Consider the following 6,000-nt stretch of genomic DNA (forward strand, 5'->3'; position numbering starts at 1 on the left):
ATTTGTGTTGTATAAAACTATTTTAGCAATACTATTTTAAATATATATATTTTAGTAATATAATCTTTTAAAAAAAAAAACATAGGAACAAGTTTTTCTAAATTTGGTTAAATATCAAAATATTTTATTAATATGGGTTGGGTCGGGTATGGGTTAGGTATGAATCAGGTCGGGTATGGATCGAAAAATTTACATTAGGCATAAATGGATCAATTTGGGTCGAACCATTAATGACCCGACTCAAACCTGACCCGACCCACCCGTTTAACAGCTCTACTTTTCAGCAAGTATACCATACAGCTATTGATGAGCAACGAATTGTAGTTAATCAAGGAAGATTGGTGGCACTTCAAGCTATCAAACAAATCGACAATTGTAAGGCACGAATATCAACATCTACGAAGAAGAATCATCAACGTTATGTGTTGACAACATGGACGAGCAGTAAAGGGGTGTGCGACGAAATTCATCGATGGAACAAATAATGACTTGGCCATTCTAAAATTATTAAGTGTTGGGAGCAAAGGGAGAACATGAGCATAAGGATATCGATTGTAGGTAAGGATACCGAATGATGGTTGAGTAACCTAATGGCCTTGGAAGTTGCAATTGTTTATATATGGGATCGGCATGTAGATAGAGGGACTGGAATCTCGGGAGGGTGCAATTATAATTGTACATACAATAAAAACTTATAGTATGCAGTTGTAATTAGTGGATTACTTATATGGCGGTATGTAATTATGTAGGGATTCATCATCCCAGAAACATATTCCAAATGTACTTTTATCAGTTTACAGATGTTAGTCTTTTTTGTTGCCATCACTTATGATCTTTTTGCCTTTAAATTTGCTGTTCATCATCGTTGCAACGCTGATTGAATTCCTATTTGAAATCACCACCGAACCCAACTCACAGAAAACTTAAAAATCAACTTTTTGATGAAAGATTTTGCACTTGGATCCTAGAACTTTCATTTCATGCATTTAAACCCTAGAAACTTGCAATTTCAGTACCCATTCACCTAGTCCATTGTCATTAGATGGGAAATGTTATGTGGCTTTTTTTTATTCAATCCTACACGTCTGTAGTAGGAAAAAACCTCATAGATTTTTCCTATTCAATAAAGTCTGACATAATGATTGGAAGAACCAAAGTGGATGAGTGTGATAAGTTTTAGGACTCATGTTGTAATTGTTCCAATAATTTCTAATCAATTTTTCATTGCAAGATGTTGATAGGAGCACATAAGCTTGCATAAAGCGATATTGTTCCTCCTACAAGTTGTAGAGTTCAAATGTAAAATTTGGGATGAACTATTAATATACTCGAGGCTTTGGCATGCTGAGCTGAGAACAATAACATACAAATATTTCAATCGATTTTTTTAAGTTTAAAATATGCATCAATGGACAGTCTTTTGATAAGGATTTGGGAAGGAGAAAATAGATATTTGAAGAATTCACATTATATTTGGTATGTCATGGTAACTTATTATTAGGACATTTTTCTCGTCTCTACCAGTAAAATGATGTATAAGCATTGAGGATAGTCTTTTGAACGAAAATTTTCTAATATGGGAGCATCGTTGAAATAGGGTTTGAGAAAAAAATTATTTAAATTGACATTATACATAATTGGTGTAGCTAGTTAACAACCTACTTTTCATAAAAAAAACAAAATTCATTGTCTTCTCAAATGATAAGTTTGGAAGTACATAAACAACTTGAGAGACGCCGACCTAAAATGAGATCAAAAGATACGATTTTTATTCCATTACATTCATATTTCATTAATTTCGCTTTAAGAACCGATAATGAATATAAAAAGGTTAAAGGCGACGTATCTATACATTTCCCTTGAATACAATAGATGTAAATTCACATATGCTTATTTTCATGTCAAGATCAAGTTGTGTTGTCATATGGTGTTTTGGAAAGTACCATATTTTATTATGGCAAATTATTTTCAAATACATACGGATTAAATATTAAGATAATTTACATAAAAGTAATGATAAATTACATGTGAAAGTTTTTAAAAATAGAAGCTTGAAAGAAATAATTAAAAGTGAGAGCACGTGAGAGTCGGCACCCTCCTTTTTTATTTGGTCCACAAACTATTGACCCACCAATTTATGTATTAAGATTTGTTTAGGCCGTGAAATTGTTTTTCTTGCTTCCTACTCTAACTCTCACAATCAAACTTTTACCTTGTCCCTTTACAGGACGTGGCAGTCAGAATCTACACTTGAAACTAAATTGTCCTCACCCCAATCTCCCATAAAATGTGGGGATTCAATCCCCCCACTTCCCATTTCCCACGTGAGAAGGGTATGGTTGAGTCGCTCACTAGTTACTACTAAATTTGGCCAAGTCCTAAACATTTTTAATGTCCTTAAGGTTAAATTTTGATCGGAAATCACTGATAGGGGTAATCTAGTTAGTGCCGAAAGAATAATGTTGAAAAATTGTCAAAAGGTTTAGGATCAAATTGGCCAAACTCAAAATTTCAAACTGAATTGGCTGCCGCATGCTAAGACTAAGATTTTTAACAATTATCCCAAAAAGCTAAGCATTTGTATGTCGGAAAGGAGTTGATGAAGTAAATAAAAAGGCAGAACAATTTAGAGGATAAAAAATACAATTTACCTTTTTCTCCCATTATTTTTCTTTTCAAATAATTTGTTCTCAGCTTTTTGTATAAAAAAGAATTACTGTTTTTAGAGTCCCTATTAACTATATTTCTTCTTTAGTTATATTACATTGGTAATTTACAATGCTTTCTGGGGATAGTCGCATTAACTGAGAGGTTAGAAAGTTAACCTTACTAACTAATAGCAGCTGACTAAGCAAGCCCCAAACTGATAGGAAAAACTACCCAAAAGATCATAAATATATGAATGCCAATTTAGTTCTAAATCTTTTAATAGTGTCAATCGAGTCCTAAATCTTTTGACATTTACTAATATAGTCCATTCGACCTATTTTGACCGAAAATGGCTGATATGGACACTAGTCATTTTACTTGAAACGGTCTGTTGTTGGTGTGGAAAATTTTAAAAAATTTTATAAAAAATTTCTAATTTTTTTTTTTTCTTTGTTCTTTTTTTCTTTTCTTTTTTCCCTAACTGTGCATCGGCGAGGGCATCGAGTCCACACCCAAATCCAAAAGAGGGTCACGACCCTTGCCTATTGCTTGACCAGGCTGCGATACCCTTGTCAACAACATATAAAACAAGTGATTCATAAAACAGATATTATTGGTTCTAAACCATTTCCCCATTGTAAATTAAAGAATGACTTGAAAATAACGAAGATCCATGTTCCAGTCCCCTCACCAAAGTTTCAACTTCTACGTGTGCCCCCAAAGGAAAGGCTACAACAGTAAGGCACTGCTGATACAGGAAAATGCATCAAAAAAGATAAGACACTTTAGTAAACACAAGAACTAGCATCCATCTGCAACCTAATTGCTGCATTCAAATTAAAATAGTTCCCAATTTCAGTCTATGACATAATAGGAGGTATTTTCGGGTAACTGCAAGAATGATTGTTTCTTATGATGATAAAAGAAAAACCTGGAGCTGTTTTTGGTAATCCCCAAATCCATCAAGAGAAACTAATAATCATAAGAAAGGCGGTGCAGGTGAGATAACAAATATTGTAAGATGAAATTACTAGGGAAGGAGTCCCTTGAGCAATTTTCTGGACAGCAGCAGACCACTATGCGTCGCGCATGTACGGTCCACCCACAACTTACAGAGAAATTGCACTTATGCTTCCCATAATAGACCAAAAAGAGTTATATAGAACCATAAGTCCCGAAATAACTTCTAAAGAGATGGCACCGGATCTATCAAAGGTATTGAAGTCATTATATATCTCAGCAACAGCAGGAAGTAGAGGGCCAAAAGATCTACTCCACTCCTGCAATAGCTAAAGTCCTTCCACATCTATGGACTTCTTTTCTATCTACACAGAACGCTCTATCTCAAATTCTCCAACTCAACTTCCCTTTTTATTCTTCTTATTCTTGGCCAAATCTTTATCTGCCTCTGTAATCTAAAATTCAAGTGACAAACATAAAAGGCCAATTATCTAGAATCTATCAAACCGTTTGAAACAGAAATTCTCGCAACAACTAAACATCTTCTTTGAAAACCGCTAAAGCTAAACATTTCCACCAAAATAAAAATTATCAAGTTAAGATAGAACAAATAGCATATAAGCATTTAGAATTTGCCCTAGATCAACACACACAAACTTGATGCATAGATACACCATGATGCAGAAAACCACCTACACAAACCTTAAACGAACTGTGCTAGCTCTAAGTTGGCAATGCTACCTACATCTATGCCAACTTAGTCTCATACTTGTAATTCTTGGCAATATCCTGAAATAATTAAAATGTCTGCAATGACCGTGACTGACGAAGATTAACTTGGATTGAAACTACCATGTATTCAAACACGTCCTCCCTTACAGCTACTTAAACTTATTCAATCAAATGCAAGACTGGTACAATCAATGAGGATATTAAGCCACTGAGAAATAGAGCAATAATCAGACATAAAGGCTATGAACAACAATTGATAACTAAGCACTCTACTGAGTCAAGAATTTCGTTGAACAAGTTATAGATACTAAACTCTCTCTCGGCTAATTACGTTTACAATTATCAAATCAACCAAATTACTAATCCCACGATCAATACCAGCCATTTAGAAACATAATTCGCTGTTGACTTGCACCTGACAAAAGAGAATCAACAAATCTAAAGACAAGCAACATTCGGTAACGTATAAATCTGAGGCAAACACGTATGACACACCATGAGGGACTCGTACGCCCAACAAGAGACAGCCAAACAATCATCGAAATACTAACACACCGGGCTACTACGGTTCAGGAATTTAATCGAGCAGCTGGTAGGCGTCTCAGTCGTGAGTCCATATCCGACAATGAAGCAGCCATTTGCATCCAAACATATGACAACATCACTAAAAAAGGCTCACCTCACTCACAGGCGTATCCCCGATTGGAGACTATGTTCAGACAAACCACAACCAAATTTCTTGGCCCCAGTCCCACCAAGACAGAGTACCGAGGCAAATTGCCTTGGAAGTGCAAACAGAGACTGCGAAAGGTGATCAGACAGGAGCACGGATGTCCCCAAAGCGTCTACATCGAAGGTCGGAGCCGGGCATCGAACGAGTCCAGAGAGAACTTCGAGTAAAAATAGAATGTGCGGGATCCCCTGAAGAATTCTGTCGCGCAGTTTCCCTTTTGCGTGGTGGTGGTGGTGGTTAGATGAGAGAGAAGGGGAACCTGTTGCAGTACGCCCCTCGGAAGCAACGGATTCCCATCCCGTCTCTCTCGCACCTTCGCTCGCTCCAAATTTGCTTCGCGTGCGTGGATTTTCTGCTTTCAAGAAGAAGAAGAAGAGCCAGAGAGGGAAAGCAAGAAGACAGAGAGCAGATGGGCCCGCTAGGCTTTTTATAAAAGAGTCAAGTCGGACCTGAGTGTGGGCTCCCAAGTGGGCTTCATGAGATGGGCTTGGGAAGGTGAGGCTTCTTCTGTTGGATCAGTTTTGAACCGAACAAATTGGGCCAGGCCCTTTCATATAGGATTGAATTGGACCCCGTAATTACTCTCTCTCTCTCTCTCTCTCTCTCTCTCTCTCATTATGCTTGATTTATCGATTAAAATTCAAGTGTCAACCAATCTGATATAAAAATATGATTCACCGTACTGTTGTAAGGAACTTATCTATCGGAGGAAGATCGGCCTAGTGTTCTTGACTCACTAGCTGTCACATGGGCAATTCCATAGTCAAGAAAAAGTCGTCTTATGCCTTGTGACAAATGGTATTAAAATAAGAATCCCTCCGGTGAGTGAATGGTTTGGGGAAAGCTTGTGGTCCACATGATCCTATGAGCATGGGCATTGATCATTGAGGTCAAGGGGGTTCAAACAAAATACAACTCTTGACAAG

The sequence above is a fragment of the Eucalyptus grandis genome, chromosome 4, assembly GCF_016545825.1.
Source record: "Eucalyptus grandis isolate ANBG69807.140 chromosome 4, ASM1654582v1, whole genome shotgun sequence".
Taxonomy (NCBI): domain Eukaryota; kingdom Viridiplantae; phylum Streptophyta; class Magnoliopsida; order Myrtales; family Myrtaceae; genus Eucalyptus; species Eucalyptus grandis.